Source organism: Rhineura floridana, chromosome 8, assembly GCF_030035675.1.
Source record: "Rhineura floridana isolate rRhiFlo1 chromosome 8, rRhiFlo1.hap2, whole genome shotgun sequence".
In the NCBI taxonomy this organism is placed as follows: domain Eukaryota; kingdom Metazoa; phylum Chordata; class Lepidosauria; order Squamata; family Rhineuridae; genus Rhineura; species Rhineura floridana.
Window position 1 is genome coordinate 87,441,376 of NC_084487.1, and position 14,914 is coordinate 87,456,289.

At 40.4% G+C, this 14,914-nt stretch overlaps 1 protein-coding gene across 9 annotated transcripts in view; it reads left to right on the top strand.

Moving 5' to 3' along the window:
* FOXP2 (forkhead box P2) overlaps nucleotides 1-14,914 on the top strand; it is a 655,565-nt gene that overhangs the window by 195,441 nt on the left and 445,210 nt on the right. For 7 of the 9 annotated variants that reach the window (XM_061640035.1, XM_061640027.1, XM_061640024.1 and 4 more), the window contains one exon: nucleotides 7,276-7,363. The exons of the other annotated variants lie outside the window; for them this stretch is intronic. The gene's annotated coding sequence lies outside the window, so the exon portion shown is untranslated. The remainder of the gene's footprint in view (nucleotides 1-7,275; nucleotides 7,364-14,914) is intronic. 9 annotated transcript variants of the gene reach the window in all.

Here is a 14,914-nt window from a genome sequence, read left to right on the forward strand (position 1 = left end):
TATTATTTTGAATCCTTTTCCTAATGATTCTTAGCATGGAATCCACCTTTTTCACAGCTGTTACACACTGGCTCAACATCTTCATCAAGCTATCTGATATGACCCCAAGATCTTGTTCCTGGTCTGTCACTGCTAGTTCAGACCCCATGAGTATGTGTGTGAAGTTTTTTTGCTTACTTTATCATTGTTTACATTGAATTGAATTTGCCATTTTATTGCATATTCACTTAGTTGGGAGAATCCTTTTGAAGCTCTTTACAGTCCCTTTTTGTTTTAACCACCCCTGAGCAATTTGGTATAATCAGACTTCTCTTTTTCTGTGACTGCTAAGCTTACTTGGGAGTTTTTGGTGAGGTGGTTTGTTAAAGTTTTTTGAAAGTCTAAGTACACAGTGGCAACTGGATCACCTCTATATGCTTGCTGACATTCTCAAAGAACTCGAATAGGTTAGTGAGACAGGATTTACCCTTACAGAAGCCATGTTGGTTCTGCTTCAGCAAGACTTGTTCATCTATATGTTTAGTAGCATATAGTTCCCCTATGCTTACGGGAAGAGCTGCAGCACTAGGGGGACTGAAGAAGACCTGCCCTGGGAGTGAGTACATGAGCATCTGGGTGCTTGCTGCTTGGTCCTCTGGGTTGCTGTCTCTTGAGACAGCTGTAGTCCCTGGTAAGTGCTGCAAGGACTGGGACTCCCTGCCTGATCCTGGCTCCAAAGAGAGGCTGCAGTTAATCTTGCAGCCTCTTGCATCAGCTGCTGGCTGGGTCAGGAGGCATAAAAGCCCAGCTGCCCTTGGGCAGCAAGCCTGCCGCTGGCGGGGTCACCACTGAAGGGGCGACACCAAAGGGGATCCCCTTAGAGAGTCCCAAGGGCAAGGGTGCTACCCTTTTCTATTTCTTCTGTTTTTCTAACCAATCCAGAGGAGATTGGTAGTGGGGCGGACATATGGCTCATGTGTAGTTCTTGTGCAGGGTGAGAGCCTGTGCAGTGAACTGAATGATAGGAGAAAATCGCAAGATGCCTTCAGAGTGATAGTCCGTAACTGGCAGAAGGCTGGCCCTCCCTGGATGTGAGACGGGGGGGAATAGACGTGCCCTGTGGTTAACACATTGTGAGAGGGAGTGGTTCCAGCCACCCTGAAAGAGGTAGTGATCCGACCACTCATGAAAAAGCCCACCCTGGACCCATTGGTTTGCGGCAACTACCGACCGGTCACAAATACCCCCTTTTTAGGGAAGGTGATTGAGAGGGTTGTGGTGCAGCAATTGCAAGTACTCTTGGATGAAACAGATTATCTTGACCCATCCCAGTCTGGGTTCAGGCCTGGTTATGGGACTGAATCAACAGGCGCCATATACAATACATTTTTAACCCTTTTTAAAAGATGCTTTTAAAGCTTTTTGAAAAAATGTTTTTAAAATTGTTTTGTTTTAATGTATTTTAAGGTCTGTTTTTATGATGTTTTTATGTGTTTTTAGCGCTTTTGTTCGCCGCCCTGGGCTTCTGCTGGGAGGAAGGGTGGGATATAAATCACATAATAAATAAAATAAAATAAATAAACTTTTTAAGTGTTTTTAGTGCTTTTGTTTGCTGCCCTATGCTCCTGCTGGGAGGAAGGGCTGGATGTAAATCAAATAATAAATAAATAATAGTAATTTTATCCTTGACAGTGCTTTCCACCAGTTTTCCTAGGTAAAAGTTAGTTATTCCTCCCCTTTTTTAAATGAATCATCTTTGGGAAGGAAGGAGTCTTCCACAGGAGCTGTGAAGCTCTGCTTGTCTTGTGTTAATCTATTTATGTTAAGCCTGTTTAAATAAATAAATATTAAATCCAGATTTTATTTTAGACTATGCAGTATGAGTAATTTTCAGGGTGTTCCTAGTATGGTTTTCTTTGATAGAATCATCACCCTGACTCTTGTGCCTAATAGTTATATGAGAAGCATGAATACAAACCAGACAAATACCTCGCTTCCCTGCTCAGTTTGCTTAGTTGTTGGACACATGTTTTGGGGCAGAGCCCTCTTCTGTGATGGCACAAGAGAAAAATACATGGATCTAAGCAAAAGAAATTCCGAAGAATGGTCTGCAATAGAGAGTAATGTGGGAATGCAACTTTCCAAAGGAGGCACTTTCCTCTACACATGTTACAACTGCTGCACACAGGCCACTTTAAATTAATTCTGTGTGACAGCTTTTGTTATATGTCAAGCCCTTCAGGTACAGCAGCTCACTATGTGGCTTACATTTCCCTACACTGCTGCAAGTCTTTTGGCAACGGTGCTCATATTGCATGTAAATAATTGCCAGATGTACATTGTGAGATGCTGCACCTGAACAGTTTGCCATGTAGTGACAGCTGCCCTGTACAGCAATTCACAAATCTTGCACACCCTCTGACATGGTAGAGTGAGAAGGCCAAGGTTGATTTACAATCTAGATCTAGTCCATCATCCTGCTTCCAACATAAGAGGACAATGGTCTGTGAGTGACCAGGATCATGTTGTTGCATAATAAACAGTGTATTTTCTTAACAATATCTTGCTTTAATCAAAACATATGTAACTATAATTTTTGGTAGGCTGAAACATCTTGGCTTAATTCAAATTTATATCTAAATTAAAGGGAAAGGTAAACTTTTGAAACAGGGATATTGGAAAGATAACAGAATTTGTCATTTGTATAGGTTTTTTAGATCATGATATTACCAAATAGTTCTTATGGTTAATTACTGGATACTTAAAATATGCTTTCATGCATATACAGAACTCACTGGCAAATTAATACTCTAGCAGTATGATATAAAATAGCATGTAAAATTTGGCTAATGAGATCACAGTAAGTACTTGGACCTCTTCATGAGCTCATTTCACTTTCACATGATTATAAAACATAACTGTTAATTTACTTTTTGCATGTCCTTGTTAATTATAATGGCATCCAGTAGTGCTGTTGTAGTTAAGGGTCTCTCAATATTTCCTTCTAGAAGGGTTACATGACTAAAGAGCAGTGCTGGATTGCAGTGAGAAATTTAACACAGAATTTCATTCTTAAATCACAATAGCTTATATGAAAACTGTTAGAATATAAGTGCATACTTTTTATTGTAGGCAACTGTTCTGGAGGAATACTATGTGGATTAAAATGTCTAACAATTTCTTAGTAGTTTTTAATAGGTTAACAATCTTATTTTAATCTCCTGGATCAATCTCACAACATCTCCTTACATTCTGAGCTGGAGAAGAATTTTTAGGGATAAATAGTTGTCAACTCATAATAAAGCTGAGCACTGTGAGCTGGACAAATTCATATTCCAAATGAGATTATTGTGAATATGGTGACATTATGAGCATAAATAGCTTTCTCCAACAGTTTTTTTGTCAAGCAAAAACAAACAGGAATAAAAGGAATTGCAGGAGTAGCAGTATGTGTTATAAATGAATATGTAATTATCTAGCTCAAGTGATTCAACTACAGAATCCATCTTTGGTTTTATTATTCTTCAGACATCTTGTGGTGAGGTCCCTATTGTTTGATGGCATTGAGTAATTATTCCAATAGAACCCTGCTTTCAGCAACTTCTGAAACTGCTTGCGACTTCTCACAAATATTGTGGCCTCAAGTTTCATTGTACATTGGACTCTTGCATGCAGAAGATCCCATATCCAAACAGCAACATATCAAATCATAATGATGTTAGGCAAACACCTGTGGCTACAGCTTTGGAGATCTTCTGTCAGTTGGAGTAGATATATTTAGAGTAGGTGGACCAGTGATTTCACTCTGTAATAGAATGTGTGTTCATAGGCTTCATGTGATGATTTAGGACAGTTTGATTCTATGCTGATTGCATCATGTGATGATTGCAAATATCCCCATGTGATGGAGAAACTTGAACTTTGAATTGACTTTGAATTGGACTGTGTGTGAGAAACATGTCAATAGCACAAACATTGTTTATGATTGCTACTGATAAAAGCCTAGGATCTTAGGGATCAATCTAAATTCGTGATCTGCTGTGTGTGGGGTTGTGGGTGGTAGATGGAGCAGAAGCCTCTTTCCACCTAGCCAAGAATAGGTTCACTGGCCTTTGCCTGCTGAACTCCCTGTTCTACCTGCTGAAAGCACAGGCACACAGATGTATTGCTGTCAGGTTTGCTGCAGGCTGCAGCATGTAGGAACGGAGTGTTGTGGGGCTGTATACACTAGGGATCCACTAAATTCCAAGCTGACTCCACTGCTGTCACTTGATAACATTTGACCTGATTACTACACCATCCTTCAATGTTTTTGACTACTCTCTATCTCATCCAGCATGAGTAATTTATTTATTAGATTTATATCCTGCCCTTCCTCACAGTAGGACAGCCTTTCCCAACTCGTGGGCCACCAGATGTTGTTGGACCACAACTCCCATCAGCCTCAGCCAGCATTGCCAATGGTCAGGAAAGATGGGAATTGTGGTCCAACAACATCTGGTGGCCCACTAGTTGGGAAACGCTGCAGTAGGAGCTCAGGGCGGTAATAGGGCTGTGGATATGCAGTCACTCTGCTGCCCCACCAGGCACTGCAAGTGCCTGCCTGGGGTTTGGATTGTCCTGTCAGTCTCCATAGACTGTGGTACAAATAGGTATGGGTATAAATGATATTGATGACTCACATTTCTTTATATCTAGACGACAGTGGATTTAATTGACTTATGATTGGTGGAATTCCACCTGCACTGGAAGAAGGGAGCAGGAAGAGATTTTCATTGATTCCTTCTTCCCCCTGCAGCTCCCTGTTCCACCTGAAAATCTGAAAAATGTGTTCCAGAGTGTAGGTGACCCTCTGGAACATCATGAGGGGCTGCAGGAGGAAGTGTGGATCTATGAAAATCAGTTTCCCCCTTTCTGCCACAGATCATTGGACCTTGGTCCCTCTTGGGAAAGGAAGGAATCTTAACATTAGTCAAGCAGCCATTCTGGATCCAGCCCAGTAATTGCCACTCTTTTATGTTGTTTCTGTAGTTGACTGCAAAATAATAATAGGATCTATGCATCAAAAATGGTGTTTGAACGACTTCTGGGAAGGATTGCTTCGCTTGTGCCTGCCTCTGAGACGAGCTCTCGTCTCAGAGGAAGCTTTTTCAGTTTTAAAACCAGTCAAAAGGTTTTTTTTTGACTGGTAAAAACTTTCTCCCAGGCAAGGGAGAAACGAAGAGATCATCCACAAGCTTCGTTGTGTTTGTTGGGGGACTTGAATTCATTAGGATTGCCTATGAACAAAGGACCAGCCAGCAACATTGGACGGAGCCAAGGAATTTCAAGCAAGCTCAAACTGATTAAGCGAGACGTTTTTCTTTTCTTCAAAGAAAAACAGATTCTAACAGGCAAGCATTCTTCTTTCTATCCTTATCATTTGGCTTAAATTGTTGCAGTAAAGAGATTTGTTAAAAGAATCAGCAGTAAAGAATCCCTGGGTGAGTTATAACTTTTCTCTTTTATACACGGAATTAAGGCGGAAGGAAATCGAAATAACTTATCTTTGTTTTTATTGCAAAAAGCTGGCCTGGAATTGAGAATTATAAAGATACAAACGGATGGGAGATATCTAATCTGAGGAGAAAATTTTTGATTTATATGAACTTTTGAGTATTATATGTCTGGGACTATTTTTTCTGGTCTACTTCATTTTGACGAATCTGCTTGTTCTTTATGCCACTAACTATTTGGATGCTGTGAACTAAATTTGTTTTGCATTCTTGGACACACAAGAGATAAGGCAGTTTGTGCTGTCTACATTATGATGTCATCAGGTTTGGAATATTAACTCCTTTGTTGCTGGAAAAAGAAATAAATTGCTCTTTGCTTGGGAATAGTGCTATATTGGAAATTGAAGGGGTTTTTTCTTCTTCTTGGTTTTAAAAATGACAATTAAGAAAGTGGCTGAGACCCTGGAAGTAAATATGTTTTAGAAAATAATGGATGAGATTGAGATAACGAAACAAGAACTTAGACATGGCAAACAAGAGATGAAAATTGAATTTGGCAAAATGAAGCAGGAGCTGAAAGAAATAGGGGATTTTATGAGAGAGGAGGTTGATGAGATCAGAGATATAACTAGACAAGCAATAGAAGAAGAAAGAAAAATTAAAGGGAAGATGCAAGTCCTGGAGATTGGAACAGATATATCAAATGTGGAACTGGAAAAAGATTTGGAGTTTATGGACCTTAGAGATAAAGATTACTGTTTGGAATTCAGCGTTGTCCCTGAAGAAATTGATGAAGATATCAGAGATAAAGCTATCAATGTTTCAAAAAAAATTTCTGGCCTGGAATGATGTGATGGAGCTTGAAATAGAGAAAATTTATAGAATTAATTACAGATATGTGACAATGGAAAAACTCTCAAGAGATGTGCTAGTGCATTTCGTAAAAAAGAGGAACAGAGATATGACTTTACAACAACATTTCAGTAACACATTCAGAATTGATGGCAAGGAAATACTTGTGAGGAAGGAAATTCCCATCAGACTCTTATTATATGACTATGACTATGACAGCAAGATTATTATGGATGCAAGGATGGAAGATGGAAGATGGAATTAACACTGATAATGGAAGAATGGCTATTGAAATTACTGGACCTAGCAGACTTGATGAGATGGATTAATCGACATGTTTATTTGGAGAAAAATCGATGGATATATTTCTCAAGGACTGGAAACCTCTCTTTGACTTTTTGCGGAAAGAATAAAGTGATGTTAATGAGATTTGATGATTAATTAAGATAACTACTGGAGGAAAGTGATTTTGTAATATATTAAGAGACAGGTTTGTTATATATTATAGACCTATAACTGATCTGCGACAAATCGGAAGTCAACATTTTATTTTATTGTATTAGTTATTAATTTGTTTTTGTTTTGTTTTGTTTTGTTTTTTGAAACTTTGAATAAAAAATAAAAAAAATTAATGAAAAATGGTGTTTGAACAAATACTGTTGGTGATTGTTTCAGCGATGGTAAAAAAAAATTGCTTTTTTATTTCACCCTTATCTCTTGCCTGCTCTGCAGCCTTCACATATTTCATGTTTACATTGGAAAAGGGGTGCTAAATGGAGGACTAAATGTCAGGTACTTGCTCCATAGTGAGTTTTGTGAAGCTGTATATGATAAATAACATTATTTACTCACTAGATGACTTGGTGGCAATACTAGTAAGTATGCCATAAAGTGACATAGCAGCCAGGGTAGCACACAAATTATAGCTGTCATCTTTGGCTTTTCTCAGGTGGTCTGCAATGCTGGAATTGATGCGCTGTACTGTTCCAATTAAAGGGTGAAAATTAGAAAGACTTTTTGAGGTCTGCAAAAGGAAGGTAAGTACAGTTAATTGCTGTCAATGGCATTTTCCCTATCATAAAATTGTGATTGCCCCCCCAAAGGAAACTAATATAGAACTCTGTTCCATAATGCACATTGCTTCTTGTATGAAGCTGATTCTTGGAGACCATAACAAATCAGATTTTGAGATGGAGGGAAGGCAACATGTATTGTTCACAGAACTTCTTTTCCTCCTCACAAATGTTCAAGAAATCCTACATTGGTTTCCTACCATCTCCTGGCTCTTTGCCCTTACTTTCAAAGCCTTTCATAGCCTTCCCTCCTGACCCCCCATTTCCTTGCATTTCTATATGTACATCTCTGCCCATGATCTTCAGTCCTCCAGCTTCAACACCTTCCACTGTCTAAAAGTTTTCTGCTCCTTCAAAAGTCTTGACCTTTCTCTCTTGCTCCCCCATTTGCTTGGAACTGCCTCCCAGAAAATATTTGTGATGTCATCTTTCTTACTTCATTGAAAATCCCTCCTCAGAACCCACCTCTTCTTTAAAGCCTTTCGCATACCTCCTACCTCTGCCCTACTGTTGCTTAGCCTGTAGTTAAGCCTGAGCATGTACAACTGAAACAGCCACAAATAGTTTCCCTCGTTACCCTTCCCTTCTTCTGTTCCCCTCTGTCAAATTTGATTGTAAGCTCCTCAGGGCAAGGGACTACCATTTTGTACTCTGTCAACTTCATGTACACTGATGGTGCTATATAAATAAAATTATATATAATAGTGCATACTATAAGAATACATTTCTACTGTTGGATTTCATCATTCATTGTTTGATATAGTATGTATGGATATTATGATCCCTACGTGTAGTAACTTGGTGTTGATGAACTGATTGCCACAGTAATGAGCCGAATGCCACAACACAATAAAAACCAAAGGAAATGGTTTGATCTATAGATAATGTTTTTGCTTCCTGTATGGTTCTGGGGATTAGATCATTACATAGGACATTGGGTCCAGGTCAGTAGCATATGCAGTCTCAGGACTTCTCCTGGTCGTAACTTTGATGTGGTCTTAACTCTGACAGACCAAGAAAACAAAACAGGCCAATTGAATATTTTATGAAGACTGAGTTATAGTGATGATAAAAAACTTTGTTGAAACTTGCTTAATACTGTCATGTGTTAATGCACCAGTGTAAAAGTTGGATGTAGGCTTGTATCTTACATACTAAATAATAGAAGATTAACCTTTTCTCATCATTTCAGAACAGGGCATTTGATTCATTAAGCTACACGATAGTCTCTGGCAAATAATAATTGAATTCCTGTATGTAGTGGATCTTCTGTCCTGGTCTTTACAAGTAAGGTATTGTCTTGCTGTATGTGGATTACCTGAAATCCCCCTATGTAGAATCAGAACACCATTTTAAGTATTCAGGCTGTTCATAACTGAGTTCTAATAGATCCTTGTCCAAACTATTAATTGAAAGGGGGAGAAATGTGTGATAATTGGGGTCTTTCATTTTTATTTATTTGTTTGTTTTTCAGAATTGGGAACCAGAATTTCATTTTTAGGTAACATAGCAATGCAGAATTGTGAACTGATTTAAACCCAAATTCTCTGCTTTAACTGTTTTTCAGATTGAACAGTTAGTGTGTCATAATGCTGCCATGATGATCATTGAAATATTGTATCCAAAGACAGCAGATGCAGGGGTCAGACCTCAATTTTCTCTCAGATTATTGCGACTTGGTAGTTTATTCTTACTGTCATCCTAATTTTGTATTGATTTAGTACAATTGAGTTATACAATTTTGATGATAGTTTAGCTGCCTTGAGAATGAAAATTGAAAGGTGGGATACAAATCTAATAAAGAAATGTAACCACATGCAGGTATTTTACATAGATATAAATTATATATGTGTGAGGGAATATTGGGTTTGTATTCAATTAAGCCCTACTCAGAGTACACCCATTGAAATGAGTGAACATGAAGTTAGTCATGTCTATTAACTTCAGTGGGTTTACTCTGGATAGGACTAGCATTGAATACCACCCACTGTTTCATTAGAGATTGGGTGTGTTAGAAATGTGAAATGTGTGTTCTGTTAGGCTTGCTTGAGCAGCACTACCAAACGATTAATGGAGTGGCATGAACTAGTTCCTAGGAGAAGTTTGCATATTCCTGACTAGAGAGTATATTATATGAGAGCAGTTAAACTGGAGTGGGTGGGAAAGGCTGAATATTAAAAGAAAGTCTAATACTGTTTTCTGATTCTAAGACTGTTGTTTCTGGGGGATATCAACATCCATGCCAGGGCCACCTTATCCAGGGCAGCTCAGGATTTCATGGTCTCCATGACAACCATGGGACTGTCCCTAAATGCCAGTGGCCCAACACATATAACAGGGCATACTCTAGACTTGGTTTTTGCAACTGGACATGGAGATGGTGATCTGAATGTGGGTAGCCTTACATCAGTCCCTCTGTTATGGACAGATCACTGCTTGCTGAAGTTTAGACTTACAGCGGCTTTTCTCCTCTGCAAGGGTGGGGGACCTATTAAGTTGGTCCACCCCCAGAGACTAACGGATCCGGATGGTTTCCAAAGGGCTCTGGGGAGTTTTCTGGCTGATAGGGCTGGCACTCCTGACAAAACCCTGGTTGAACTGTGGAATACAGAAATGACCCAGGCGGTTGACATGATTGTTCCTGAGCGCCCTCTCCTGTGTAGAGCTCATACGGCTCCATAGTATACCCTAGAGCTGAGAGTGATGAAACAATATAGGAGGCGGGTTGAGTTCAGATGGAGACGAACTCCTGGTGGATGCAAATACACACTGGTAAGTGCCTATGGTAAGCTGTATTTAGGGGTAGTGAGGGCAGCAAAACAACAATATTTGGCTGCCACTATCAAATCATCAATCTGCTGCCCAGCGGAGCTCTTCAGAATTGTCCAGAGCCTATTACACGCTGGCCCCAAGGACATGGTAGAATGATCTGAGGCCTGCTGTAATGAATCTACTAGGCGCTTCCAGGATAAAATTTTTAACATCTGCCAGGACTTAGATTCCAGTGTTATAGCAGGTGAATCAAGCGGGGTATCCAGAGCACAGCCTTGTCCCGATTTCTTGGATGAGTTTCAGTTGCTACAGCTTGAGGAGGTTGACAAGGTGCTTGGACAGGTTCGTCCAACCACTTCTGTGCTGGATCCTTGCCCTTCTTGGCTAATAAAAGCTAGCAGGGATGGAACAGCCTGCTGGGCCAGGGAAGTGATTAATGCCTCTCTGTGAGAGTGGGTGGTCCCTGCCTGCCTGAAAGAGGCGGTAATGAGACCACTCCTGAAGAGACCCTCTCTGGACCCAGAAAATCTTAATAACTATAGACCAGTAGCAAATGTTCCATTCCTGGGCAAGGTCCTTGAACGAGTGATGGCAGGCCAGCTCCAGACACTCTTGGATGAGACCGATTATCTGGATTGATTTCAGTCGGGTTTCAGGCCTGGTTTTGGCATGGAAACAGCCTTGGTCGCCCTGTATGATGACCTCTATTGGGAGAGAGACAGGAGGAGTGTGACTCTGTTGATTCTCCTTGATCTCTCAGCTGCTTTCGATACCATTGACCATGGTTTCCTTCTGGGAGGACTGGCTGAGTTGGGAGTGGGAGGCACTGTGGTTCTGCTCCTACTTGGCGGGTTGGCTCCAGAAGGTGGTGCTTGGGGAACATTGCTCGGCACCCTGGACTCTCCAGTATGGGGTTGTGCAGGGGTCAGTTCTGTCCCCCATGCTGTTCAACATCTACATGAAACCATTGGGTGTGGTCATCCGGAGCTTTGGAGTGCGTTGCCATCAGTATGCTGATGACACGTAGCTCTATTTTTCCTTTTCATCTTCTTCAGGTGAGGCTGTCAATGTGCTGAACCAGTGCCTAGCTGCGACAATGGACTGGATGAGGGCTAATAAACTGAGGCTCAATCCAGACAAGACTGAGATGCTGCTAGTGGGTGGTTCTTCTGACCGGATGGTGGATGTTCAGCCTGTCCTGGATGGGGTCGCACTCCCCCTGAAGAAGCAGGTTCATAGCTTGGGGGTGCTCCTAGGACCATCTCTGTCACTTATTTATTTATTTATTTAATTTGTATCCCGCCCTTCCTCCCAGCAGGAGTCACTTGAGGCTCAGGTAGCCTTGGTGGCACGGAGTGCCATCTACCAACTTCGGTTGGTGGCCCAGCTATGCCCCTATCTGGACAGGGATAACCTGGCATCATAGAATAATAGAATAGTAGAGTTGGAAGGGGCCTATAAGGCCATCAAGTCCAACCCCCTGCTCAATGCAGGGATCCAACTCAAAACATTCCCGACAGATGGCTGTCCAGCTGCCTCTTGAATGCCTCCAGTGTCGGAGAGCCCACTACCTCTCTAGGTAATTGGTTCCATTGTTGTATGGCTTTAACAGTTAGGAAGTTTTTCCTGATGTCCAGTCGAAATCTGGCTTCCTGCAACTTGAGCCCATTATTCTGTGTCCTGCACTCTGGGATGATCAGGAAGAGATCCCGGCCCTCTATGTGACAACCTTTCATGTACTTGAAGTGCTATCATATCTCCCCTCAGTCTTCTCCAGGCTAAACATGCTCAGTTCTTTCAGTCTCTCCTCACAGGGCTTTGTTTCTAGTCCCCTGATCATCCTTGTTGCCCTCCTCTGAACCTGTTCCAGTTTGTCTGCATCCTTCTTGAAGTGCGGAGACCAGAACTGGACTCAATATTCAAGATGAGGCTTAACCGGTGCTGAATAGAGGGGAACTAATACTTCATGCGATTTGAAAACTATACTTCTATTAATGCAGCCTAATATAGCATTTGCCTTTTTTGCAGCCACATCACACTGTTGGCTCATATTCAGCTTGTGATCAACGACAATTCCAAGATCCTTCTCACATGTCGTATTGCTGAGCCAAGTATCCTCCATCTTATAACTGTGCCTTTGGTTTCTTTTTCCTAAGTGTAGAACTTTGCATTTATCCCTGTTGAATTTCATTCTGTTGTTTTCAGCCCAATGCTCCAGCCTATCAAGGTCCCTTTGAATTTTGTTTCTGTCTTCCACGGTATTAGCTATGCCCCCCAATTTTGTATCATCTGCAAATTTGATAAGCATGCTTTGTACCTCCTCATCCAAGTCATTAATAAAAATGTTGAAGAGCACTGGGCTATCCATGCTCTGGTAACCTCCAAGTTAGATTACTGCAATGCGCTCTACGTAGGTCTGCCTTTGAAGATGGTTCGGAAGCTGCAGCTTGTGCAAAATGCAGCAGCTAGATTTGTTCAAATGTATAAAACCGATTCTGGCCCGCTTGCATTGGCTGCCTGTATGTTTCCGAGCTCAATTCAAGGTGCTGGTTTTAACCTATAAAGCCTTACATGACTTAGGACCACAATACCTGATGGAACGCCTCTCCCGACACGATTCCACCTGTACACTACACTCAACATCCAAGGCCCTCCTCCACGTGCCTACTCGGAGAGAAGCTGGGAGGCTGGCAACAAGGGAGAGAGCTTTCTCAGTGGTGGCCCCCAAATTATGGAATAATCTCTATGATGAGGTGCACCTGTTGCCAACTCTGTTATCTTTTCAGCACCAGGTCAAGACTTTCCTCTTCTCCCAGGCATTTTAGCATGTCTTTTAAAATTGTTTTTTATGTTTTTAATTGCTGTAAACTGCCCAGAGAGCTTTGATTATGGGGCGGTATATAAATGTTATAAATAAATAAATAATATGCATCCCAATAAATAAAGGATATCCATTGTCTTGAGCTATTTGGATGACAAATTTGAATCACTCTAATAAGATAATTGTAACCTATTAGAAATCATAGATGTGTTAGAACTTACAGAAACATATTAAATGGAATTTAGAAATGAACATAGTCTGTCTCTTTTTTTTTCCTTTTTTTTTGCGAAGTCAAATGTACTTTGCATTTGTAAAAATCAAATTTGTGGCCTGGAACTACTAGGTAGTAAATTTTCCTATGATTATACAAAGTAGCAAAATATGGATTTTAACAGGCCTCCTTTTCAACTGAAGTGAACATTAAGTACATTCTTAATGGTCTGATTTGCTGGGAAGAGCACTATTACAATAATTTTTTTTTTAACAGCCCATATCAGAGATGAACTTGCATCACTTATTACAAAGTTTATGCTTTGGGAGACATTTTCGCGGTATCTCGAAGTGATGCCTGACATTTCTTGGAATTAGTCCTTAATTATATCATCTTCCAAAAAGAATTGTTGCTCAAACAAACTTGTTTTGCATTTAGTGGCTATTACAGTAGCTATTTTTGAAATATCCAACAGGTTTTTCTTTATAAAGTATATTCAGAACTGTTATTTCAGTAACTTTATGAAATCCTTATTGAAGAGAAGACATTATAGCCGAGCATTGAGGCACAAGTGGTAGAGATGAGAACTCCATAATCTTTACCTGCCTTGAATACAGATTTTAAATATTGCTGGTTTGAGGTCTTTCTCTGTAGTTGTCATGTAGAATAAAACTGGAGGTTCAACTCAGGCATCATGCCAACCCAAATCAAAGGTGGACCTTCTGCACATACAGACAAACCATAGTTAAGATCTGCTGATTTACTTTATTTTCTGCTTGAACACTTCAGTGTTTAGGTGTAGTGGCCTCTGGAAATAGCAGTGGCCATAACATGGCTTGTTAATTCAGATACCACACCAGGTTAGTACAAACCATGGTTTGCAAACCTACTTCAGAACACAGTTCTGATTCTGGCTTGCTCCGAATTGGAAACCATAGTTTTGACAATTGGAGGATTACACCAAACTGCAATTAAATTTTCTTCACCGTGGTTTAGCATGAACTGGAGTTTTAGAGCACTTTCTGAGCTGTCAGCTTCATTAAGAAGTTACTTTTGTTTTGAATTAGGCACCAGTGTTGTTTAAGCATATTGTAGGGACTAGGAAGAATTGCCCCCCACACTCTCACTTCACTCTGCCTTGCTTGCTCATTCATGCTACTGCCTTGTCTTACTCCTATGTTCTTGGTGCAACTCACAGCACAGTAGGTCTAATATAGATTGACGCCTTTGCCAGAGGACAGATTGAAATTGTGTCTCAGTTGCTAATGTTCACTGAACCATTTTATTGAAGATAAAGTAAATAAAATAGATTGCCATATGAGAATTCTCTGAAATCAAATGGAATAATTTGACAGGTTTAAGCCCATGAAGAAGGCAAAGCGCTGAAGCAGACGGGAATACTTTCTATTCACTGCATACCAAAAAAAAAGTTTTTTTTTGTTATGATGTGTGATCTTGAAAGTACCTGTAACTATGCGCAAAATGGTAAAAGTGAAAATCTGTTAGCAAGGAGTAAAAATGATTAATAAGCTCTGTCTTTTAAATTTTACTTTTAAAAATATGGAAAAGAGTATAGCTTTCTTAACTGCTGTGTGACAGGTTCAGCATGTAGGTTGCTTGCCTTCTCTTTGTCAATATACAGACAGACACGCCACAGTTTATTGTATGTTCTGGAGGTAGAGATGGTTTGGAGATAGAAATACATAGCAGA